General features: G+C 40.1%; 1 protein-coding gene across 2 annotated transcripts in view; it reads left to right on the top strand.

Annotated features, from left to right (window-relative positions):
- Window positions 1–3268: 3268 nt before the first annotated feature.
- lhfpl2a (LHFPL tetraspan subfamily member 2a) overlaps window positions 3269–27378 on the top strand; it is a 40006-nt gene continuing 15896 nt past the window's right edge. The window contains exons 1-2 of one of the 2 annotated variants that reach the window (XM_054612821.1): window positions 3269–3418; window positions 18693–18762. The gene's annotated coding sequence lies outside the window, so the exon portion shown is untranslated. Of the gene's footprint in view, window positions 3419–17716; window positions 17735–18692; window positions 18763–27378 lie in introns of those variants that run through there. The other variant, XM_054612823.1, reaches the window with a different exon arrangement.

Genomic DNA, 27378 nt, shown 5'->3' with positions numbered 1-27378 from the left:
CTAACAAAGAAAAGAAAAAAAGAAAACAGCTCCTCACGGTGCTGGAAGACCACCACAGATACAAGATCACATTCAAGGAGGCATTTAAAGACTGGAACTCTTAAATTGTTATGTTATGAAAAGTTTGTTTCTGTAGCAGGAGGTGCAACTTTTCGCATTTGTTTCTAAAGCATGTAATCACTTTTAAGATTGATTACAGACAGAGAATCTTTGGTTTATCTTTTGATAAAAGGTCTTTAGCAGAACAATGGCTCAGCATACTTCATCTTCTAAAACAGGAGCCGAAAAAATATTTCTTTGATTAAAATCCAGGAAAATCCAGTGTAAATATTTAGTGTTTTTAAATTTAAAAAAATATATTGAATCATTTCAGGGGTTCTAGTTTTTTATGTCCTTTTACAATTTGCTATGCCACGAAACTACATGTGGCACTTTCATTCAGTAAAAACAAAGGAAGATGAAGAGGTGGAATAGCGCTAAATGCTATCACATTTAGCTTGTTAGCATGCAAGCATTTGCTAATTAGCACTGATCAACAGTTGAGGCTGATGGGAATTTTATTAGCTTTGCAGGTATTTGGTCATAAAACAAAATATTGAACAAATTAAAAAAATCTGACCATAGAATTCAAGATCAGTTAGATTCATCCACTGGGGATAATGAATGTCTGGACCAGCATTTTATCACAATCATACACAGTACAACATATAATGGAATGCTTAGATGCATTAGTTAAATAAAATGCATCAAACAAACCAAATAGAAAATGAGAAAAGATTAAAATGACTCAATGAGACGATATAACAATATAATCAATTGCTACCATTGTTTATTTGGAGCAAAATCTAAACCTGAAAAAAACATTTAATGCAAGATTTTAAATCCGTTAGTTTAAAATCCATTCAGATCTCAGATCTGGAAGCTAACCTTGTAGTTGAAACTACATAATATATTATGTATAATAGAAGTATTTCTATTTCACTCCATTGTGCTTTCATTCTGACAGTCATGTCAAAGGTCAGTCAGGGTTAACAACGATCCCAGGAGCTGGATGGATAACATCAGGGCTGTTTTTATTGACAATAAATGCTGTTTGACCAGAAACACCCGAAACAAGTCATGATACTGCCGTTGTGTGTTTTCACTGCATTGAAGTCTCATTTGAACTGGCTGAGATCCTGGCTCCAGTTGTTCCCCTCCTAGTCTCAACAGTCTCAAAATAGTCCATTCACATCGCTCACTGTCGTGCAAAGCATGAATGAATATACAAAAGTTGTTGTTCTGCACCATTCCTGCACATCCTCACTCTGAATTTGGCGAGAATAAAAGACCGGGAATGGGAGGTGCATGCATATTGTAGACACATGTTTCAAAAAATAATGCTGTCTTTTTTATGCTGTGCAGCGTCCAGACAGACATGTTGGACTTTCAGAATGTGAGCAATCTGCATTGACTGGTGTGAGCTGGGAGTCTTTAGCTCAGCTGTTAGCCTTCCAGTAAGAGTTAAGACTCAGATTAAGAGAGAATGTGACATGGAGACAAACCAAATGTCCGTGTAACACTGTGTGACTAGCTTGTCTTAAGGGTGAGCGGTAATCAGAGATGCTAAGACAACAACTGCTTTAAGACGACATTTTCAATTTCCTCTTTAATACATTTAAAAGGGACATTTAGAGGGTTATTGTTGAAAAATAATATAATATGCACTTTGCAAATTACAGCCAGTATTTGCCACCAACCATTGTTTGCAATTAATCTTCTGATTACTTTTGCGATTAATTGATTACTTTTTTTACTTATAAAATCTTAATTGTAATCTCCTAAAATCCAAGGTGATGTCCTCATAAACCTAATTATATTTAGTTTGTTATGATAGCCGACAATGAATAAAAGCAGTAAACCCTCATAGCTGAGAAGTTGACCCACGTTTTTTTTGTACAGGGACACAAATTGTCCGCTTTCTTTGTGTCGCTCAGGACAAAAACGATGCCAATGGAAAGTCATTAAGGCTCATATTTTGTGGTGGACACACAAATTCAATGCATCCATGTGATTATGCAACAGTAAGATTAAGTGACGTAGAATAAGACCCATAATGGTTGGAGGAAAGGGAGGTGGATGTGTCAAACAAACTCAACAAACACAGGTTACCATGAGACTGGTGTTCAACACCACCTGATGGTTTTCCTAAAATCAACTAAGTCATTCGGTTGCTTAAACCTAACTGTACGTAGTCATTTTTAGCCCAGCAATGATGTTTTTTTCTAAACTTAACTACATGGTTTTGTTGCCTAAACTTAACTTTTTTCTTGCTGCCTAAACATAACTTTACGTAGATATTTTAAGCCCAGACATGATGTTATTCCTAAAATTAACTAAGTGGTTTAGTTGCCTGAACCCAACTGTACGTAGTTATTTAAAGCCCAAGAATTATGTTTTTCCTAAACTTAACTACGTGTATTTGTTGCCTGAACCTAACTTTTGTTTTATTGCCTAAACTTAACTGTACGTAGTTATTTTAAGCCCAACCATGATGATTTTCCTAAACATAACTCAATGTTTTGTTTTTCTAAACCTAACTGTAAGTAGTTATTTTTAGCCCAACCATGATGTTTTTCCTAAATTTAACTCAATGTTTTGTTGCCTTAACCTGACTTTCCTTTGTTGCTTAAACCTAACTTAATGTAAAAAATGTTAGCCCCACAACAATGTTTTTCCTAAACTTAACTAGGTGGTTTTGTTGTCTAAACCTAACTTTTGTTTTGTAACTTTGTGCTGTCCCAGAAAACAAAGTGACACAAAACCAATATATAGATTTTCGTGTCTATTTCACAAACTGCCAGGAGACTGTGACGAGCTGTCATAGTTGTCCAGGCTTTCATTTCAGCTCCTGGCCCACTTTTTTAAAGCTTTTTCTTAAATGATGCATTTGGTAAACTTATACTTTAACATTATCTTCAATTTCTGCCAAAAGATCCCCCTAAATTCTTCACACTGTCCCTTTATTATTTTGTAGTTTTTTTTTTATCCAGCTTTTAATTTCTTTATTTAATCTGCAAATGAAAAGAAAACCTCCAACAACCCAGCAGTGGGTCTTTCACACAGTATTTCACATAAAGTGACATTAAATAAAGAAGATATCCTCAGTGATTGGCGGCCGGTGGGAGGGAGCTAACGGGGCTCAGTCACTCCCATCCCACCGGTAGTCCCTGCGTCTGGCGCAGAAGAGGAGGACGGAACCATTCATTCTTCTGTGGTTCCCGGAGAAAAACGTGGAGGATGAAGAGGAGACATTAAGGAGGAAAAAATAAACTTAAAATCCGGATAAAACTCTTCAAATATACCCACACAAAGAAGACACAAACTCATCCACAAAGGCGTCGCTGCAGAGAAGAAAAGCGCACCGCAGCATTTACGCGTGAGTAAAACTCTCCAAAAAAAAACACTTTTCTACAAGAACAATACTCATCAATGATGCAAGTATTCCTTGAAGTGTTTTAGCACCGTGTAATGTGACTTTCAACCAAATGTTTCAACGTTTTTTGGTTGTTTTTTGTTGGTATTTGCTCCCGGAGCTGCTTTAAAGGGGAAACTCGTGGCAGGAAAGCCGAGCAGACTGATGCTTTGCCAGGCGATGCAGCAGCTCAGTGTGACCCCTCTGACATGATGTGATCCAAGTGTCATCAGTGCCATTTAATTAGTGTATTATCACAGTTTTAATGCATATTAGTGTCTCTAACGTCTTGAATAATACTGACCATGCAAATGGTGTTAAACATAAGATAAATATAGGGGCGGAAATGGCTTTTTAAGTTGGAATAAGGCATCAAATAATCACTTAAATAATGTTTGCATCACATTTTCACACTTGAGAAGCATAAAAAAAGCAATGTCTGTATTTTTTCTACTTAAAAAACAGTTATCAGACCAGTGGCTGATTAATTTCTTATCATATAATTATCTAATCTTCTCAGCTTTGATGTAATTAATCATTAGTTGCAGCTGTTGTAGCAAAAGTCAACTTGAAAACGTATTCCCCTTCTTTTATTCATCTGTTTTGTATCATCATATACATTAGGGTTTATTAAGGATGGAAAGACACATATATGAAACATTAAAACTCTTGTTTAGTTTATAAATGGTGAGAAATGTCCATTATAATGTATCAAAAGCTCAAGATATCGTTTCCAAAAGTCTTATTTTGTACGACCAACAGTCCAAAAGCCAAATATGTTTAGTTTCGTATCAAATAAGACAAAGAAAAGCAACAAATCATCACAATAGAGAAGCTGTAATAAGGCATTGCTTTGTTATTTATTCTTGTATAATAACTCAAATTGATCATCCCATTTCAAAAGCATCATTGACCCCAAACACCTGATCCTGGCGCTGTTACACATACTGGAGGTCTAAGGTTGCTCTGCTATTGTAACCTAAAGAGAAAGTCTGTCAGCTGTCTTGACAAAGTGCGACACAGATTCTCATCCTGTTCTTTCACGTTGTGTTTCAACAATAAACCTGAGAACAGGTCCCACCTGTAAACCGGTGTTTGTGTGGGAAAGAGAAAGGACTCCTGAGGGCAAAGACCTTTTTTTATATATGAAGTCTTTGGATCAACCAAGGTCAGGAACACATGTTATGCATTTTGCATAAAGGAAAGCCCTACTTTCCCTTTCTTGAACTCTTTTTTTCCACGTGTGATGCTCTTTATTGCAATGTTTTAACAGACCCAGTGTTCATGAGGCTTGTAGTGTTTTTGTTCCAAACCTCAGTCACTGATTCATCGTGGTAGGAAAGATCAGAGCCACATGAACTGTCTTTTTCCACGTGGAATCTGCTCTCTCTGCTACCAGATTCACACTTTAGCTTTATTGTAGTTTTATTTGCGTTAATGCGATGTGCTAAATGATTGTTGTTTAACTGTATTGTTGTCACTTTATTACCAGCTGCAAAGCTACATCAGCGTGGCCACCGTGTGGTCTCGGTTGTGACTCCATATTCTGTAATTAACTTGAGCCATTTCTTGTAATTTTTCTTTTTTTTTAAGGCACGCAACTGAGCTTCAGATGTTTAACGATGCTTAGGTCAAGAATAAGTCTGAATAAGTGAGCATTAAAAGATGGAGGTTTGTCGCAGGGATCGTCAGTGGTTTGAGGATCATGTGCCAGTGCACGTGGTCCCTCAGGGCTCCGTGCTGGGCCCATTAAAATAAGCCTGGGCTTCATTCATTACGACCCTCCGTTTACGCCACAAGAAAAGCAAAAAAAAAAAATCATGCGTTTCTCTCTTTTTTGGCAGCATCTCAGCGCAGATGCTTTAGAGAAGTTCTTTTATGTTTGTTTTTTTAAACAGAATGGTAAACTTTCAAAGCATGGAAATAAAATATTACCAGACTCATTTATGCCCGATGCAGATGATGCAGTTGGTTATACTTAACTACCATGCCCATTCATACAGACCACATCATCTGCCTTTTTTGTGCTTTTCTTGCGCTTTGATGGCAGTGCTTTTGTCATTAATCCAGGATGCTGGTTGCAGTTTATGAGAGAGGGTCAGAATATGTCTCCTAGTATGAGGACTATTTCCAGTGGAGGATTTTGATCAACATCTCAATGCATTTGCAGCCTAATCAGACCTGGGCACAATCAGTGTGAGCTTGAAACCAAAGCCAGGACCCTGGTGTCACCATGACCAGAGTGTGAAATCCACTAATTGAACGGCTGCTCCTGGGTCAAAGGTCAAACCAGATGTCTACCGGCCGACTGGGACTAACATCTGGATTACAGTTTGTTTCAGCAAATGCCCTGCTCTGGATATCCTCCAGTGTAGATGGATCCTGATAACAAGGCTGGTTTATTTGCTTCATATTTCATCAGACTACTGTTTTCCAAGCTGTTTTTGACAATCAGCACTTTTCTTTCTCGGGTCATTATTTCACTCCACAGTATTCTTTTGTTTCTCAACAAGTGCGGTCGATAAAACATTCAACAGAAGCATCCAGGAAGTTCTCCAAATTAAACCAACACATCACAGCGGTTTAAATATGTGTCTTGCTGCTTTAAAGATTGTTTATTTGGCCATAAAATTGACGTAATGCAAGGAAGACAGTCTTAAAAAAATCGTACAAATCTTAACTGGGTCACATTACGTTATAGGGTTTTCCGTTCCAAGCTTCTGAAATGGAGTAATTCTGAGTGAATTGAAAGCAGCCGTGTGTTCGAGTTTGTTCCTTTTTTTATAAAGCAGTGTCAGAGATGGTCTGTTTCACCGGTACTGGAAAAGTCTGTGTCACAGTCTGCACATACAGAGGAGGAGAAAGGAGTTTGAGAGGCTTTGTTCTCTGACATTTTCAACAGTTGTCCGTCTGAGAACTAGTTTTAACTCAGTCAAACATCATTTTCTTGAATTGAATTGAATGTAATCTATGTTTCCGGCCATAAACTAAAACTAATGACTAACACCGTTCTTTTATGTGTAAGGCAACATCAGGCTTGACTTAATCATTGTTTTCCCAACTTTTAAAACAAAGTGTAACAAATAAATACATAGATATAACTGTACTACATTGTCATTTAATAAAATAATGGTATCCGATACCAGATCGCCAATTGTCACAGATACCTGATCCAGCTATTGGAGTCAGAATTGGACCGATGTCTAATACCAGTATTGCATCTCTGGTAAAAGTGGACAGAAACAGTCAAATATAAAATACACTCTTCTCTCCATTTATATATAGGGGATATAGTAAATTGGGTTTGTAATGTTTTAGAAAATGGCTCATTAGAAATTACAAAAAAGTGAGTCATAATGTCGTGTTTTGGTAACTATACAATAAATACGCCCTAGTCCGCCTCTCCTCTTCATTCAGCTGCATCAGCTGCAGAGAGTTTCTGTTGTTTCACAGCCAGTCAGAGATCAAACTACGTCACCTCCATGTGAAATGTGACGGCAGCGTTTTACGTGATGACCTCTCTCATGTGGCCCCCTGTTCTGAAACAACTGATTTAACTCCCCCGGCCCTCCATGGCCTCTCTGACACCAAACTTTTTTTTAACTCTCTACGTGTCTCCCCCTCCCTCCCCTACATGCTACACTGTGGGCAGTCATGCACACTGATTAGATTAGCCATTGCTGGAGCTAATCGCCCCCTGCACCCTCCCCGTCCTCTGGGCCCCCCCCTGTGGCTCCCAGAGATGAGCCTCTCCCGGGGGGTACATCTACCTCCAGCGGCTCTGCAGCTCGCTGTTTACTGGGAAACCAGTAGGGTGGGGTCCTCCCAATAACAAAGCCCTCACCCTACACTTGTCCCCTCTATCTATTGAAAGGTACGGCTGGCGTGGAACATACCCTCCCTTGACTTGTGGAGGGTAGAGAGGGGGTTGGTGGGAGGCAGGACCCTCCTGTCGGGTGAAATGAGGAGAAAGAATCTGCAGTGTGTTTTTTTGTTTTTTGTTCCTTTGTGGTGGAGGTGGGGGTCAGTCTCAGGGGAGTGCACGGCAGACGGGACGGTTGGGTTTTGCAGCTGCACGGCCTCCAGCACTTCATCTAGTCCCTCTGCAACTGCAGGCTCATTAAACTCAGCCGGCTGCGTTCACTTCACTTCGGTTTAAGTCTCCTAAATTGGCATTTTTGTATCTCCTGTTTTTTTCCCCCCTCTTTCCGCCATGTTTCCTGTCTAAGCTAATGTTGTACCAGACATGTTTGAAATATTGATTAAGCCGGTGCTGGAGCCACTCGGGGGACCTCGGCCTCACAGCTGTATGCTAATCACTGAAGAGGTTACGACCCACCACAATAGGCCGCCTGTGTGTGTAATGTGCGATAAGGTGGTGTCATATGTTCAGTTTGGTTTAGGTCATGGAAAAGGCTTTAAGCTCTGTGAGCCAGATTACACTAGATTGCACATTGTGTTTGTGTCATCGCTGAACATCACAATTTACTCATGTTCCAGTAAGTTATATAAGAGAAAAAGAACAATGGCAACAAAGAGATTCAAAGGTTGCAGCTTATTATCATTTTCATTTCTCAAATTTTGGATTTTCTTTATGGTTAAACAAATAGTTTGTCATTTAGGAAATATCGTTATTCACTTTTTTGACAAAAGGTTGATACGACTCTCATGTCAGTTTGCTAATTACTATTATTAGTTTAGCTTAATAGCTAGCCAGGTCTCTGTCCAAAGGTAAAAAAAACAAAATAACTGCATTGCTAAAGCTCATTTATTAACACTTTGTATCTTGTTTGTTAAATCTGTAGGCAATGTAAAAAAACTACAATTTTACACAAAAATATGCACTGGAACTATTCGTCTCTTACTTACACCTCTATGCTAAGCTAACCTAACCTAACCTTGTGTTGTTTCTTGCCTCATATTTAGTGCACAGACAGAAGCAAATAAGCATTTCCCCCAAATTATTGAACTATTCCTTCAGAAATTAGTGTAAAGACGTCTCCTCAGTTTACAGTGACATAAAACAGGAAATCATAACATTTAATTGTCATTTTTGTTTGATAAATGAACTAATCTCTTAGTTTACTTTTTGTCATGTGTGTAAATCAAATATGTTTTGCGTATGTGTTTATATTTCTATCTTCTAGTGTCTTCTAGCATAAAACCAGTCAACCGACCCTCTCCGTCGTCATTCGGTGGGAAATTTTGATCAATTTACCACAGTTTCAATTTGAGTCTATCTCCACAAAAGTCCCCTTTGTCACACTGGTCAAGCTTTCCGTTTCAACTTTTCCTGTAAATTCTAAGCTCAGAGGTCTGATGCCCTTGTGTTTGGGTCCAGGTTTCACCATCACCATGGAAACACTACTTCGGTGTGGAGTCACCGCTCATTACCACCAATGCACTTCGGTTATAGCCGGATCACAGCAGCAGGACCATAACGCTCCGTCTGTCTTTTTCTGCATCCCTTTTAGTTTTAATAGAGGTGACTCATGCTGAATATAAAGCAGGTCACCGGTTTGACCTGATCCAGCTCACATTACTAACTGTATTCACAGTAGTCGACCGTTTGACTCCGTTAATAATCGTATCCATGCCTGTCGGGCTTTTCCTTTCTCCCACAGTGTGCAGTTTATAATGATAATGTTGATTTAGCACATGACGATTTTTCCAGATGAAATGAGCTAACGGTCTTTATTTTACCTGTAACTCTACAAACAAAGTCAGTTAAAGAAATCCTCCTTAACCTTGGAAGTAAAGCAGTTTTTTTTGTACACCGTTAGCTAGTTAGCCAGACATGCTATAGTATACTGTACATTTTTATTTTTATTTATTGTATAATATGTGTATTTATTATCTCTTTCTATGTAGTTGAGCTGCTGCAACACCCGAATTTCCCCCATGGGGATCAATAAAGGAATATAATGCTAACGTTTGTACCTTACGTTAAAGCTTTCAAGGATTGCACATATAGTCGTAGCCTGATAAATTATCGCCCAGTCCTACAAACTATATAAAATTAACACTTAAGATATAAAAAAAGGGAAACTAATTTATATTTACAATGAATATATATATACAGGTGTATATTTACAATATGTATATGAGACTGTTTCATTAATTCCTTACACCTTTCACTTATGTTTTTTGTATAAGAAAAGCTTAAAAAGTGGCTGTTTGGTGTACGGATGATCGGCGATAATTCAACATGATAAATGATTGTCTTTCAATTGAATCATATCATGATGAATTCATATATCATGATACACAGTTATTAAATTAATAATGATCACATACTTCCTCATATTTCTCAAAAATAAGTTAGAAAATCAGATCATTTGCACAAATAAAATGAGAAAAATGCTCAGTACTTAATTATTGAAATTCACACAGGAGTATACACTTTCATATAGAGTTTTGATTCATTGAATTACTAGAAAGCACTCTATAAAGCGATATATAGCGGTATTGAGATATGAAACTACCTATATTTGGAGATTTTTGCCAAATAGTTTTAGAGGGGTTTAGCGTAAAAGCTTTGGGTAAAATTTTGCGTAAAACCTCAGGAATTTCTGACTTTACATCTCCACTGATCCTCCCTCTGTGTCACAGAGCAGAGGTCTGCCTAATGGTCTGTGCAGCTGTGAAATGGTTTGTATTGTGCGGGCGCTCCAGGTGAGGGTGACCACTTCACCGGACTCACATGGGATAATGTTACAGCACCTGTGGGACCACACAGTCTCAAAAATTAGCCTGTTTTTACAATGTTATATCGGTAAATCAAGATCACTTCTACCACAAGAAAGACTCAATCTGGTTTGTTTCTCGATCACACAAAACACCCCAAAGCTCCGAGCTGATATGAGGAGGCGTAATTGAATTTAGCCGGTATTTGCCAGGCTAGTTTTCCAGCCACGGGCTTGTTTACAGATGCATCCTGTTTGATTCAATCTCAGGTATGATCAGCACCGACATGGTTACGGTTAAATAAACACAGTTTTAAGTTCAATTTAAGGTCAATTCCCCCTTAAAATGAACTCATAACCCTCCACTGTCTGAAGTAAATATGCTTTATCAAGAAAAGAAACAATAGTTCGGTGCAGTTGTGACGCTTCTGCAAGCAAAAGTAAGTCCTTTCCTTGGTTGACCTTTAGCTTTGACTCCTCCAAAGCCTTCTGAACATGCATACTTGCAGGGAATGAGGCATTTCTTTGTTTGCTGTTGTCATTTTGTGGGTCGGCTCTCAGCAGCTAAGTGGTATTTGCACATCTGAAGACAGCAGGGATTACAGAAGGGAGAGTAAACACACAAACAAGGGCAGAGGAAAAAGTGAATCACAGAGGGCCGTAATGATGATGTGAGGAGACAGAGAGCAGGCGTAAAGTTTCAGAGAGTAAAGAGTAGAAGATAAAAGACGGAGAGAGAGAAAGAGAAGATGAAGCTTTTTCTTTCACCATTAGCTGGAGCGGCTCTGGTTCAGACATCCCTGATCCGTCTCCCAGGGGCTGACGTCTGGAGCTGCCTTTGTGACCTCTTTCTCCCCCTCCTCCTCCTTCTTCCTCCTCCCTTTCTCCTCCCCCTCCCCTCCACTAGCAGCGTGACTTCCCTTTGACAACCTCGCTGCCCCAGAGATCACTCACTCTGAGGGGAAACACTTTTTTAATAGTCGCCTCTGACCTCCATCGCTTATTCTGTCCAGAATTTACTTCATATCCACACTGATGTGCTTTCCGCTGATTTGCTCTTGTTTCCACACACATTACTAAAGAGAACATTTGGTAAATAGTCTCCAAAGTGTATACGTTTTAAAGTACTCTTATCTGTTGTATAGGTCTGAAATGGAGCTCTTCTAAAAGGCATTTGTGTCATAAGGCGTGTTTAGATTCACATATTTTGTTGCACATTTTGATTTATCGTATAAGAAAAGCTGAATGGAAAAGTATAACAAAAATTCCTCCATTGCAAGTTCTTACCCTCGCTTGAGGTAGTGTTTTCATTTGTCAAATAAGAGTTGATGCACTTAGTGGATAATGGGAACACCTTTGCTGAATAAATTCTGGCGTATGGAACATTTAACTCACAGCTTTTATGCTCTCTCCATATTTCTCTCGCAGATGATTAGGAGGAGACTTGTTTTGTTTTTGCAGCGAGTGGACACCTAAACACCATTTCAGGTGTCGACGTTACTCAGTTCAGACCGCTTAATGGCCCTCATGCACTTCCCAGATGATGCAAACACTTATCCTCTTTTCAGGACGGTTAGGCACAGTAAAGCAGCCGTTATGGCCTCGTTGCTGCAGAGCCGTCAGATTCCTGGAGGCCAACAGTCTGTGACACTGAGAGGGAATCTTTATCATCGTGGGTTCACGGGTTCAGAGGCCTGACAGGAAAGATGATGCCTCCCAAAGACAATTACAGACATGATAACACAATTTGGGCAAAGGCTGCAGCACATATACAGGAGTGTGTGTGTGTGTGTGTGTGTGTGTGTGTGTGTGTGTGTGTGTGTGTGTGTGTGTGTGTGTGTGTGTGTGTGTGAGTGTGTGTGTGTGTGTGTGTGTGTGAGTGTGTGAGTGTGTGTGTATGTTTGAACTCATGTGAAACCCCTTTACCCATTATGTCTGTCATCATGTCTGGTAGACGCTTGGCTCTTAGCCAACCCTCCTATCCACATTAAAGAGCACTTAATACACCTGTCTGTTATCCTATCGACAGACCTCAAAGATGAAGTCACCACATCTGAACAAAGAAAAACAAGATAAAAATCAGTTAAGAGTCATATTTTTTCTTCCTCTTTGATTCCATATTTAATCTCAAAAGCACTTTATCTCCAATAAGAAATATAAACCGGCCTCGCTGAATGAAGCCGCTGCAGCCATCTGTTGTGTTTAACGTTGAGCTAACGGACTAATCACTGGATGATGATGTCATCTCTGTGTGCGGTCTGTGGTTTGCAGGCACCACACACACACATGAATGTATATGCATGCATGTAGACACACACACAAACACACACACATCTATATACAAGAGAGGAAATTGGATAGAGTGTGGATAATCATTGCATTAGTGCAGAGTGTGTAATCAGCATGCGCCTCAGGGAGCGAAAACACACCTCGTGTTTTTACTTTACAGACTGAGTCCTTTTGTAACTGCTGTGCTAAGTGGTTTTGTGCGGAGGAGGAAAGGGGCGTGTGCTCGTGTCAAAGGGAATTAAAGGGCTAACGGAGGAGATAGAGCTGGACTTCAGTGGAGTGATGTCATCTAAAAGGGGTAGAATCGATTTATATGTACAGATAAGCATCTTTAATAATTCTAGGGGTAAAATATCTTCCAATCAGAAGTAAAATCGTTGTTTCTCCGTGAATTTACTGCTGAAATGTGATTAAGAACTGGGTTAGAAAATATCTGCTTCAAACAACCAATCACTGAGCTTCAAATTGGGTTACGAGCACCGCTAATGGCTCCAACAGAATCTTAAGCTAACATTGTCTGCAACTTAAATTTAAAATCAATTCACTTTAAAATTCAGGGGCAATTTTGGGGGAATTCAGCAACTATGGCTCCATGTTTTGTTTCCCAACTGTAACAACAAAGCATGAATTTGTTAACATTCCCTTTGACTCATGGCTCTGAATGTTTCTTCTTCATGGCATCAGCGGCAGAGACTCATGGGTATTGTAGTATTTAGACCTGTGCAGCATTCTAAAATGACAGACAGAGCATACATTTCTCAAAACCAAGGTCAAAACAGTCAAAAGTAGCATCAAAAACATAGTTTATGGCATCATCTGGAAGAGGCCCATCTGTCTACATTCAGTAACATTGAGGACATCATTTAAAGAAAAACCATTAAAAGGACATAAACTATCTTTATGAGACTCATCATGGCTGTAGAACAGCATTTCTTTCTGGCTCTGAGTCTCCGTCAGCAGGCCGAGCTCTCGCGCCCAAACCCAAAGCGGAAGCTGCCCAGGCTCCAGAAACCCAAATGTTTTTTCCTCCTCTCTTTGAAGAGCGCCTGGCAAAGGCTTTCAAAGCGCTGGCTCCTAAAAATAATGTGTGGTAAATGCAATGCAGCTGGAGCTGGAGCAGACAATGCTTATTATTCTCAAGAACAATAAATACTCTCTTTCTTATTTGTACGTTTCATACATTTAACATGACAAAGTACAGCTCCATTATCAACTGCATAATGAAGTGTATTGAATGAATATAGACAGCTCCAACAAAGATAAGGGGTTTATGTTTATATAATGTGTTGTGTTTCTTTAAACTCCAGAAACAGATGGTGACACGTGGTTTGTAATTATAAAAATCCAATCTTTAGATAAACATGTATTTGACCTTTCAGATCAGCCAGTCGTTCACGAACAGCCTGATATCCGTCCGTATTAGCTTCTGTAAATATTTGCTCGAAGCTCCCTCTGCGATTGCTCCTAAATATCGCTTGTTTGAACACTTTGCAGAAGCAGTGATCGGCGTTAGAGACTGTTTGTATCTGGAAATCGGCTGCTTTCTAACACCTGTGTTGTGTGTTCGTTAGCCTGAGGGACGTTGGGGCTCCTTGTCTGGTTATTTTAATGAGAACGCTCTCTTGTTTAGCCTCACATGCCTCTCATTACTGCCCAGAGAGTGAAGAGAGAAGAAGAAGAAGAAGAAGAAGAGAGGAATGAATGTTAAACAGATGCAGACGGCAATGAAGGATGCAGTATTAGAGCTTGATGTGTCTTAATGAAGTCGTCCTTTGATTTAGATTAAACAGCATCCAACAGTTTACCTCCCTGCATGTGTGGCTACTGAAACACTTAAAAGTCTAGTTCCACATTTTGGGAAAGTAGTTTCTTGCTGAGAGTTAGATTAGAAGCCCTATTCCAAGCTTAAATCTGTCTGTTGAATGTGCAGCTACAGCTAAATTAGCGTAGCCTAGCGTAAAGACTGGAAACAGGAGGAAACAGCTAGCCTTGCTCTGGCAGAAGTAAGGCTGCAACTATCATTTATAAACATCATTTTCATCATCGATTAAAATGTGAAGCCATGATTTTAAGATGTCTGAAAAAACGAGGTTTGTTTCAATATCCTACAGCGCAATGACATTATGAAAGGTCCCTGTTCAGTCTGTCCAACAGTCCAAAACAAAATCTGAACTACCACTTTTGTCCACAGGGACCGCCAAAGTCAACAAAACCTTTAATTTCCTCGTAGTAACTTTAACATGTTATATCTTGTTTGTTTAATGTGTATCAAAATGAAGTTTAAAGACAAAGAGGAACCAGCAGAAACTTCTGAAGTCACTGCTCCCGGGTCAAAAAAGTTAAACAATTAAGATAATAAGTGTTCTTAAGAGGTGCTGGTGCTTGGACAGAGCCAGGCTAGCTGTTTCCCTCTGCTTCCAGTCTTTATGCTAAGCTAAGCTAATCTCTTAGGTATCAATTTACTCACCTAACTCTCAGCAAGAAAGTGAATAAGGGTATTTACCAAATGTTCCTTTAGATGTTGACAACCCTCGTACTTCCCTTCCATCCAGCTTCCTTATACCCCAGAGCCCTTAAATACTATAAGAAAGACCCTTTTGTGGTGGACATGCCTGCAGACATCCCCCCCCCGCGGTCCCCACATAATGGTCTGCCCCCAGCTGTGGAAGGGTTCCACAGCTCAGCTCCTAAAAACCAGTGCTTTAACTAAGAGGTATCCCCCAGTTTAGTGCATGTTGGGGCCATTTTTGGCATCACTTTAAAGGGCCGGAATAGCAGCTGGATTGTAACGCTTTGGGAGAACCCTTTTCAATTTATATATATCCACTTCTGTAATTGGAAAATGTCCGAAAAGAAATTACACTTCTCAGGCTCTCCAAAGGACAAAACATACTGTACGATTATTGTATTATTCCTCATTAACGAGTTGCAGATATGTTGTTTCTGCCCTTTCCTCTGTTACTACGAATTTCATGGAGCTTATTTGTGAAATTTGAGTTCTTACTTTTCTACACAAGATGACAGCGTGAGAAAAAGAAAAGGGCGAGTTAGGTGTTTGAACGTTGTGCTGTTGGTGTCAGGGGTCATATTGTTCTTTATCTTCCCAGCTTAACGAATTGAAAAAATACAAAAGTATAAAACTGGATGATTAAGAGGCCTGCTGTGTGGTTGGTATGCTGTTTATTAGTGAAAGGATCCAAGTGAAGCTCCTGTGGGAATACCTGTGTATTATTTCAAGCTCATTCCAGTTTTTGTGGCTTGTTTTTCCACATTTCAAAAACTCAATGCAAATGTTGATGAAACCTTATTTGATTATTTCCTATTTTCTTATCAGAATGTCACTTTGCATTTTTTTCGACAGACCTTGAGGTCTTTTTTCGTCCACACCTGCTGTTGTAGGGCAGGTTAGGTGTGGAGGTTTGATAGCATATTTTAAAAATCTGAACCTTTAAAATGTCTTATCTGATCTTATTGAATAGTTTGTTTGGTGAGGAATGACGACATGTCTTAGTTAAAAAAGATGTACTGGTTAAATTTCTCTCGATGTTTTATAGCCTGTGGAAGTGAAGGGCTTTAAACAAATGTTTTGTCATTGCTAATTTTTTCTATTGCTGTGAGGGAAAACAGTGTTTGCTTTTCATTAAAACCAACACAGTGGAAATAATATGAATCCTTCAATATCATTCAGCAAATACGGCCTAAATAAATCGAATTTTCTGCATGCACGATTCACTTAATTTTTGGCAAAATTGTTGCTGCATTGCAACAGGTCGTAGGATCTGAGGGGTCACAGATGAGAGCTATCCCAAATGCCACAAACTCTTACTTAAACATTCTGGATGGTGGTTGATTATTGAAGCAGTTGGCACTTGGATGTTAGTCCCTTTTGTTGCCTCCTGCAAGAGTTTCTCAGTTGTTGCGTTGACTTTGGTGAGGTTTATCCACATTTTAAAACGTTTAAGGTGGTTTAAGTGAGTTAGAAACTCTGGCACTGAGTTAGCATGTGTTTGTATACGTCAACATTTCTTTTTTTATGCGTCCACAACAACGATAGCCGTGACCAGAGGCATTATGTTTTGGGGTTTTCTGTCCCTGTGGTCCATTCTAGAGATAATTTCTTCAAATTTGGAACAAACATCAACCTGAACTCAAGGATGAACTGATTAGAATGTGGTAGTTAAAGGTCTCTGTGACATCACATAACACATATTTGACCATAAATAAAACATTTAAATGCTTCACAAGAATGTCTAATTGGATAAAATTATGAAGCGATGACATTTTGGAAGGACATGGATGTAAACTGCAAGGCGGTAATTCTAGTTTTTGCAAATCCCTGTGGTGTCAAATGAGACAAAATACACTTTCTATCTTATCTATGGTGAAGGAAAGCTTTGGTTAAGAGATGTGTTGGCCAAAGAGCTCACAAATCTGCTTGTTTTAACAACTTTGAGTCAGATCCAAAATGAAACCGGGTATCTGACCCGTACTTATAAGTGTGTGTGTGTTTGTATGTGAGAGGCACTTCTATTGAAAAAGCCCTGAGGCCACTGATTACATGCATTGTCACAGAAACAATGTCCTGCACTCTCACATGTCATTCATCTGTTTGCACAAACCTCGACCTTTAGCCTCCTTTGGAGATAGTGGAACTACAGTCAGTTAGTGGAAAGCTCTGCAATTAATGTTGTGACTATTGAATTCAGACTATTGACCAGAGTTGAGTGCTGCTCTCTCTCTCTGGATGTTATCCATTAAAGAAGCCTCAATAGTGCCGAGAAGAAGGGGAAGAGAGTCGTAATGATTGATTTTTTTGGCCTTACAGGGGCAAGATGGAAACAAAACGTTACATATCATCACATCAAGAACTTGTTGTGGTGATGCAGATGCAGAGCAACAGTATCATTCATGTTTGTGTCAACCCGAGGAATATAATATTTACTCTTCTTTTAGTTCCGTTTTTGGTCTCCACCAACTCCTGAGGAAAAGATCTGGCTCTTTTGCCGCTAAATGCTATTTGTGAGAATAATACTGTGTTCACCAGCTCGTCTGTCATCTGCTGTTTGATGCTGGGCAGGTAGAGTACAGAGGCTTTATCCATAGACTTTTTATAAACAAATTACATAGTGGTCGTGATGTCACCCGTTAGTTTGTGGAATGCTGTTTTGAAGCCTCACGTTCAGAGTATTGGTCTTCGCCATCTTGGTTTTTTGCAACCAGTGAATGGAAGTGACCATATTTGGACTGTGGACAAGTGACATAGAGATGCCGTATACGTCTCTGGGAGCGACCTGTCAATCACAAGGTAGCCCCGCCCTAAAGCATCCCCTGCTTTATGGTCTGTTTGACTCTAAATGGAGCATCATTTACTAAATGAACATCATGCTGTAGTGAAGAAGACTTGAAACTAGAGATTGAGACCATAAACTCATGTTTACAATGTTTACTGAGGGAATAAATAAAGTGAAGAGTAGAGTCATTTTCTCATAGACTTCTATACAACCAGAGGAGTCGCCCCCTGCTGGACAGTAGAGAGAATGCAGGTTTAAGAAACTTTTGTATTGGCTTCACTTTTCAGAAGCTGAGGTATCCGTCTGGGTTTATCAGTTGTTTTACTGGTGAGAGTGAAAAAAACCCTGTAAAGTTGTGTTCCACATATAAAACCAAAATGAGCTGAAAGCTGCTAAAACGCTCTGGGAAACAGATGAGTCAGATGATTAATCTTTGTGGGTTCTTGACTTTGAGCAACTCCTTTCACATTATACATAAACATTTGCACATTAAGCATTAAAGTAAGTTATTCACTCATATTTGAATATCTGTGTTGAATTCAGGGTTAAAGTTAGGCTTTGGGAAAATGGGATGTGGCAGTTTAAAAAACCTTTCACACAAGATTTATGACTTAAATCCCTCTTAGTGACTTGGCTGGATTATATAACACACACAATGTGTTTTGTTGTGCTGAACATTATGCAACCTTTCCCCTACAGGAACAGGCATCACGTCAACTTAGGGATGCAGACATCAGCGTCTCTCTCTCTCTCTTTTTTTTTTTTATGAACATGTGAAACAGTTTTAAAGCGTTCTCCAGGTGCAGCTGCTCGTCTGTCTCAGGTTAAAATGGAAAAATACCAACGAGCAAGTAGAGAAAGAGATGCTCATTAAAAGCTGCAGAGCCAACTATGACTGAAGCGTTGCTCTCTGGAGATGGTGTGGTTTTGTGATTTGGACTCATGGTTGCATTGTTCCTGCTGTCTCTACAGGTTGTGAAGAGGTGAGAGAGGACTCTTACATCATTTTGGAATTAAAGGAAAGAATTCGTCCACAGAAGAGGTTGGTGTTGTTTTTTATCTGCCCTTTACTTGCATCTTAACTGACTCCTGTATGGAGCTTTTCCTCTGGAGATGTTAGACCCGTTGGAGTTGTGTAAACCAGCAAAACAAACCGGTTTCCTGCTTTTCTTCTTCTGATATCATTGGGGTTCCTGGCACCTGCCCGTTACTGGTGAAAATACCAGCTGTTCCCATGGTTCCTATTGTTCCACACAGGTGTTTTCTAACATTGCTGCTTTAAATTCGGCTTCTCACTGTGAGCAATTGGTTCCTACATTAACACAAAGTCATCTGGGAAAGTTAGAACTGTTTCATTCATTATATTACGGGCTTTTCTCTGCGCTCTTCTTCAAAAAACTTGTTTGCTTTTGCTGCCGGGCCACTGTCAATCAAATCTGACCAATGCACATCCACACAATCCTGATGATAAGCTGAGTTTTATACTTAATAATACTACTTAAGCAACTTAAACCTCTTCATTAAGTCGTGAATACTTATCAGAATTGGATAATCAAGTATTTGAAATTTGTTTTTTCGTTGCTCTCAATGTACTCACACAGAAATAGACGTACAGCTAAAAAACAAGCACAACAAATCTGAACAAAGGTAAAGCAAACATTAAACTAACTGCTGTGTACACATATCAATATTTAACTAAGAATTAATGTCGCTATGTATGTCTGTCCTTGGAATTTTTTTAGACAACAGTTCATCCGATCGTCTTCACACTTAGCTTATCATAGTGTAGAGTATGAAATTGTTTGGATGAGTGGTTCTTTCAAAAAGCTGCAAGTAGCAACACTGGAGGCCAAGTAAACGGCCGATCAGGCAATTCACTAGTACATAAAAAAGAGTCTATGCATAAATAAATATATAAACAACAACAACAATGAAATTCGTAAACGGTAGGGCAGAGAGCGTCGGCTTTAAAACTGTATCCAACCATAAGTGTAAACTTGCAGCTTCTCGCCTGTTGAATATGTTTCATTTAAATGTAAAATGATCCAGTAGAATATAAAAAATGCTAACTTTAGAGCAGAGTCTATTGCAATATACACCCAGTTGCCAGTTTATTAGGAACACTTAGCTAAAACTAGTGTAAAACAACAACCCTGCAATAAATCCTCGACATCTCAAAGGTTGTAACAACATAAACAGTTTGGTTTGATTTAAGGAAACTTTTCAGATTTTTAAATTATACTGAGAGGTGTTTCTTATAAACTGGTGTCTGATTGTATATTTTCCACTTTCCTACCCTGTGAATCATCTCATGACCCTTTGTTTTAAATCATCTGTGCTGCTGCCACGGTAACCTTCAGCTGACTCAAGGTGAAGTTCACATTGTCTGAAATCTGCTCCGGTTTATTATCTAGATTGAAGTAGGAAGTTGTGGGTGTTGCGGGGGTGGCCATGTTTTTGCAATATGGAGAAAAAAACAACGGCGTGAGAGATAATGAGCAGGGACCACCTGTGAAGGTCATTTCAAAGTGGAAACCCCCCCGATAAGATAATAAACAGAAGAATCATTTGTCACTTTGCTCCATAAATAGGGAGACACATCCTGTTATCTCACACTTGTTTTTCGACTGGACCTCCTTTGTCTTCGTGCTCTATATTGGGACACATTGCTGACTCTTTAAGCTCAAACACGCTCCTATTTCTTATCAGGGAGGTTGATAAACAGCTGTTATCCTCAGATCATTTATTCTGGAAATATGAGACATGATAGTTTTAATGGATCCTGCCATGTCAGCTCTGAATCAGACACATTTCTCCTTTTGTGTTTTTACTAGAATCTGACAAGCTTTTGTGAGTATTTTTTCAATTTTTTATACAAGAAAAGCGTGACTCTTCAACAATCATGTCTTTGTCTGGAAGTGAAAGAACTCACTCTTCTCACTTTACTCCCCCCGAAACCGCTCTAACAATAGCAGCACGCTTCTTCATTTCTCAGCCTCCCACCTCTCCGTTTTGTCCTCTCGGCGTCTCCTTTTCACCCGGCGTCTCCCTCTCATTTGTCTCCATCCCTCGTCTCCTCGCCTCCCACGCATGCCGTTAGTGTTGATTTGCCAAACAGCCTGCGAGCGAGGGGACGATATCACTTGATACTTTTATTATGTGAAACTGGAGAGAAGTCCGGTGCCAACGTTCCTCGCCGGTGCTTACTTTTGATTTTGAGGAGGGGTATCAGGTTGAGCTTGGAGTGCCCACAACAGCAATGTCTCTAACCCCAGGGGGTTTGGATAAAGGTCTCAGTTTGCAGGGGAGTTTGTGTCAGAGCCACAGGGAAGTTAGGATTAAACTGCACTCATCCCGAGCACAAAACACAGTGAGAACAATGCCTCCAGCCCTCCAGAGACGAGGGCCAAATACCGTCCACCGAGTGGCTGATTTCCTGAGTCTGGCCTGGGAAACAAAAGCACGGGGATTTGAAGTGGAAGGACTTTTCTCCCCCCCATCCAGTGTTTATGGTCCCCTGGGCTGTGTGCGGGGCGAAGGTGGGGCTGGAAATGGTTAAGCATAATGGAGACAGTGTTAGACCTGAGGGCCCCCAAAACTCTGCAGCTCTAACAGTGGGAAAAGTGTCGGGTCTCCCCAGTCCATCAGCAGTCAGAGGAAGTAGGTGTGAAGAATGCAGCCCCATATTTCTTAAAGTTAGATTTCAACCTGTTGAATATAAAATAACATTGATGAAATGTTCGAGGATAAAAAGTTGTATATATAAAAGAGGAAGAAGTAGTCGTGAAGACCTTGAGGTCGGCATTTTGGCCCTCACCATCTTGTTTTCCTGCAACCAATGAAGTGACTGCAGAGGAGTGACGCGGCTATAACACTTTAGCATGCTGACATTTGCTAGTTAGCAGTAAAAGACAACGTACGGCTGAGGCTGATGGAAATGTCATTAGATTTGGAAATATTTTGGCCGAAACAAAAGTATTTTGCACAAAATTAAAACACATAAGGGATCATAAACATAGCAGAATTCATCATGAGGGGAACATGAATGTCTGCAGCAAATTTCATTGCAATCAATCCAATTGTTGGTGAGATATTTCACTCTGCTGCTAGCTCTGCTAACAATGAGATAAGCCACTTTTTCCTGGAGTGCTCTTTGTAAGGTCATGCATTTTCTGTTTTGTTTTGCACACAACAAACAGTAGTGATAGTTGCCCCGTTGTTATCGCTCCTTAAGAGCACCGAGCCATTGTGATGGATGTTATCTCTGTTTTTGTTGCTGCTCCTCGACCTCTTTAATCCTCCACTCAAACAAGAAAGAGCAGATATTTAACCACTCAGAGATGCCATACGGGCCAAGTCAGACCAGAGACCAAAAAAAACCTCTTCTGTGGCACAAAAGAATCTTTCCACAACATGACTATCTCCCCGTCTGTTGGCCACCCACTTTGACACCACTGCGATATGTCAGATGGTCTTTGTTTTCCGTCACCCTCTTAACCCTCGCAGCGTGAGCTCCGCCGTGCGAGGGCTGTTCTGGTCAACACGAGAAGATGAGGGATTGTTGACCACCGCCTTCCTCCTCCTTGGAAGCACAGCTGAAGAGTTACCCCCGTCCCTCCTCCTGGAGTGACTCCTGCTCCACCTCACCACTCAAACCAGACCGACACACAGTCGGTCGGATTGCATAAACAGATGTTTCCAGAGGGAAACAGTTGAGCACTCGCAACTAAAAAACCAATAGAGATGTGAGTGTTTTGTGTGCCTGGGTCCACATGTGAGTTTTTATTATGTTCCATGTATGTATTTGAACTAAAACAGGACTCTTGGGATTGGTGAAATTGTTTTCTTTTTCCCCTCATATATGCAACTTCTCCATCCAGTTGTAGGTGTTGCGTCTCTGTTAGCTCCACACCTCTCACAGGTGTACTCCCTGCTGACCACAAGCTGTTGGATCTGTTCCCCGCTCACGTTATTCCTTTTCCCCCCCTTCTACTTCTCTTTCCCACGCTCCCGTCTTGTTCCAGTGTTGGGATTTCCTCACCTTCAGCACATCCGTGTGTTTTTATGCTCCGGCAGCACTCCCCCCGCAGAAACTTCATAAATAAAGTGAATACGCTGCAGAGATATCTCTCCCGCACTACGGTGCGTTCGACTGCAACCGCCGTTGACAAGAGCGTAATGGATAAAAAACGATGTGGCGCGACCTCGCCGGGGGAAATGTAGCCGTCTCTTGACCTCAGCTGTCGTATTACACGAATGGATCGGTGTCAAGTGTATGAAAAAGATGTTGAGGTTGTGAGTGAAGATACGCTACAGCAGAAGACATTTCATGCAGCTTTACAATGAAATGTGTGTCTTTCAGCGACTTACTTTTTTATGTTAGAGTAATGGAAGGAGACGGTACAAGGGCTGGATATTGTTAACCTAAATCTGTCCGTAGCATTAAGCATTTAAAACTGGCCAGCACCAAGAGCTGGCTCTGAATTTGTTGTCTTTTTGACTTGAAAGTACAAGATTTAAATAAGAATTTGGCCAATTATTTGGGCAAAACTCTTGTGTTTCGACAACTTTTAACATAAGAGACTTTTTTTTATATGAAAACATGAAAATATTTCTGAAAGTAAGGACATGAAACAGTAATGTATTTGTAGCAAACACCCAGCCCTGCCAGGCTGTGAGCTAGATGTTTAACATCTGTTCGATGGGCCTTACGATTGGCCTTGAAGTGGCCAGATGGTCGTAGCTGCTCCCTCTGTGGGATTCAGAATGAGCTCAGGCTTCTCTGATTGCACGGAGAAGCGAAAGTATGGCAGCGGAGACTCCCCAACATGCATTTGTCTCTCAGGATCTGCTTTCAGACTGCATATTTGAAAAGTTAAAATAGGAAAGGGTACGCTGTTTACTTCCATAGGCTACCATCAGGTATTTGTTTTGCACTCTAGAAAGCGATTGATTATAATTTTCCTCAACTGGAAACTTATCAGATCCAAATAATCTGTCCGTCCGTTTGTCCGTTTTTTCCATCTCCTTTCACACTGAACCCTTCGTAGCCTCTTCAGGGTGGCTGGACGCTGATGTAACACTTGGATTGAAAACACGTGGAGATAAAAAAAAAAAAAACTCATTCAGATATCTGTTGAGCCACATCTGGAAATCATACGTGGACACACGAGCCAAAATCAAGAGTTTGGTTTCTGTAGTGTGAAATCACTTCCTGGCCGACTCTTGAGTAACGAGGTCACTGGTTTTATAGACACAGAACACTTTGCTGTTTCCGTTGATGTCATGTTCATGACTTTGTTTTACGTTGTCAAGTAAATATATTGTTCCTTTGCAGATGCTGTATGTAGCTTTTCCACAACTGTACGTCCTCGCTTCAGTTTACAATCTGAAATGTGTAAATTGTGATAATTTTAATGAACTTTGGTGTAGGCTGCTTTGCTTTCTTAATATATATGTGGTATAGATAATATGATTTAGCAATACTGAAATTATCTTTAAGCAATTGGAAACTTGGTTTAAACCTCCGACAACACAACAAATATCATCTGTTTTGGATTCCCATTGTGTTAAAATGTGATTGATTGATGGAAATGGAAGAACAGTGTGTGAAATACTTTATTGACCCTTTAGACCTCAAAGAAAAAACAACAACAGCAAAACTTTGGGGTGTCTCTGAAAAACATCTTCACTTCACTAAAACAACCTTTTATTTCTGGGAAGGCCTTCTGACATGGGTGGCGTTGTTGCAAATGGTTCACAATGCAAATGTTGTCTAGTTTTACAACCTGTAAAGATCAGTGATAAAGCATAGTGCATTACTTATGGTTCATTCCTTTTTAAGGTAAGGTAAAATGTTGTTCAATTACTAGCCTAAGTGTGCTGTACTGAATTGTGATAGTGAGTGTGCGTGTGTCGGTTTAATAAACTGTAAATAAGAAGGCAAATAGTCATCGTGTCGTCCCCCATTGGTTTGTGGGCCGCGGTTTTGAAGCCTCGAATTTGGCATTGAGTCTGTCGCCATCTTGTATTTTTGCAACCAGGGAAAAGAAGTGACCATATTTGGACGGCGGAGGAGTGACGCCATGGTAGCGACTGTCAATCAGTGTGTAGCCCCGCCCTAAAGCATACCCTGCTTTATGGTCTGTTTGACTCTAAATGGAGCATCATTTACTAAATGAACATCATGCTGTATTGAAGAAGACTTGAAATTAGAGATTGAGACCATAAACTCATGTTTACAATGTTTACTGAGGGAATAAATCAAGAGAGAAGTAGAGTCATTTTCTCATAGACTTCTATACAACCAGAGGAGTCGCCCCCTGATGGACACTAGAGAGAATGCAGGTTTAAGACACTTTTCAGAACCAGAGGTTGCTGCTTGGTTGGTTTAGAGAAAGATAAAGATTGATTGGTTGCAGGACTAGTTGTTGCATGGTTGTGTAATTGAGTAAGTATTGTTGCAAAGACTGGTGTTGTGATACACCGCTACCGATGAAATATTGTTTCAAACCAAAGTGAGAACGCAAGATGTTTCATGTTAAGGACTCTATAAAAGATCTTCATCCTCATCTTAGCTCACTTGTCAGTTGCGTTTCTTTTCCCCGACCTGTTATCTGACTGTTATCAGTTTTCACTCTGCTTTGCTTCACACTCATCCGCTCTCTTCAGATCTACAAGATACTATTGATCATAGTCTGTCAAGGACAGACGGATTACCAGCCAGACTCTGTCGAATCCGTACGAAGGATGATTTAACCTGGCATGTGTGCATGTGTGCGAATGTGCCGAGGATCTGTCTCCTCTGATCCTGCGGTCTTTTGAAGTGAGGGTCTGCTCTTCGTCGCAGCTCCTCGAGAGCTGAACAAGGGGAAATCTCCCCGAGCATCTTTTCGTGCAACACCGTCGGCTTTCCATTAGCCTGTAATCCGATATGTGGTCAGCCTGTGTCTGATCTGTATCTGTATTTCCATATCAACAAGATGTGAGAACGAGGTCTGCTCACGGTCAGATTGACTTCTGATAAGGCCGAGAATATACAGTGCAGTTGAGATACTATCAAAGCAATCTTACTATGAAAGAGTAAACATGGATTTAACTAGTGTGTTTGACTCTAAAACAAGCTGCAAGCTTAGCTAACTAGCTTATTGTTACAGTCGTAACTGAGAATAACTCCCAAGGCTTGGGAGTTACTGGTTATGTTAAAATTAGCCTTAGTCTTTTAGCACAATATAATTAATATAGCCATGAGCAGAGGTAGAGCGGGGACGTCTTACAGTCAGAATATCGGCGGTTTGATCCCAGGCTCATCCAGTCCATTTCGATGTGTCCTTGGGCAAGACACTAAACCCCAAATTGCTCCTGAAGGCTGTGCCATCAGTGCATGAATTGGTGTGAATGTTTAGTTCTGATGGGCAGGTGGCACCTTGCATGGTTGCCAATACCATCAGTGTATATACAAATATAAGTCCATTTACCAGTAAAAAAATCTCTTTTTAAAACATTTCAGCTGGCAAAATACAGTGTTGCCGGCTAGAAATGGAAAGTCTGCCTTTGTCTACTTCGGTCTGAAATCAAGGAGCTGTTGTTTAGGAAAGTACTGTGAGATTTGAGTTGTAAACTTTAGGGAAAGCTTGACGGGCATAACAACAGTAACTAAGGGCAGTGCTACTTTGCAAACAGACAGTTGTTATTTTCCTTTTTTGTGATATTCCAGACATTTATGTGTGGCTATAAAAAGGTCCATTAACCTCTTCCCATCCAACTCACAACCACAGGGTGAGAGTGAGTCACCAGGATTAATTAGAAACAGGTCAAAGGTGAGGTTTAATTGGGTTTAAGATATATATGCATCTGGGTTTAAAATGGAACTATTTTGGGCTTTTGACTTCCATTCAAACTGATAAGAAAGGCCTCTTCCTCGGGCTTTCCACGCTGCCTTCAAATGCTTTGGCCCATCGGCTTCTCTTCCTGTTTGAGTCGGCCTCCTTTTTTTTTTCGTCCTCATATGGAACTCATTTGTTCTCCCCCGTGTGAGCGAGTACAGCAGTCTGACGAACGCTGTAGCTGACTGCAGTGTTGGCTGAATGCGTCCCGCTGCTGCTGTAAGCAATCCTGGGACACTTTGGAGTCAGACAGTGAACCATCTGCTCTGTCAGTCAGTCAACCGGGCATCCAGGCAGCGATTCAATCTGTTCCATATTTATTATTGACAGAAACTTTACGTACAAACTAATTACAGTAACTAGTAGTGCACTAGATGCATTAGAAGTACACACTAGTCATGTGTTTTAGGGTTTTCTTTAAACACACTTTAATATGATTTTAAACTAGCAATGTACTCCCAAGTCCTATATTTTGTTCATAATAGTACAGTGTACTAACACTTGCAAAATGCACTTTAAGTTTACTTTATACCAGTGGTGGAAAAAGTACTCAGATATTGTACTTGAGTAAAAGCTGCAATTCCATAGTGTAAAAATACAAGTTATAGGTACAAGTATTAGCATCAAAATATACTTAAAGTACCAAAAGTAAATGTTTTCACCATGCAGAATTTCTGAATAAAATACATTATATTATAGTATTATAATAATGATGAATTCATACTTTTATCACTTTCATGGTGCAGCTGGTACAACTGGAGTTCATTTTAATT

This window comes from Anoplopoma fimbria, chromosome 14 (genome assembly GCF_027596085.1).
Source record: "Anoplopoma fimbria isolate UVic2021 breed Golden Eagle Sablefish chromosome 14, Afim_UVic_2022, whole genome shotgun sequence".
Lineage (NCBI taxonomy): Eukaryota > Metazoa > Chordata > Actinopteri > Perciformes > Anoplopomatidae > Anoplopoma > Anoplopoma fimbria.
Note: the sequence above shows the minus strand (reverse complement) of the source record. Positions and strands in the feature narration are given on the sequence as shown.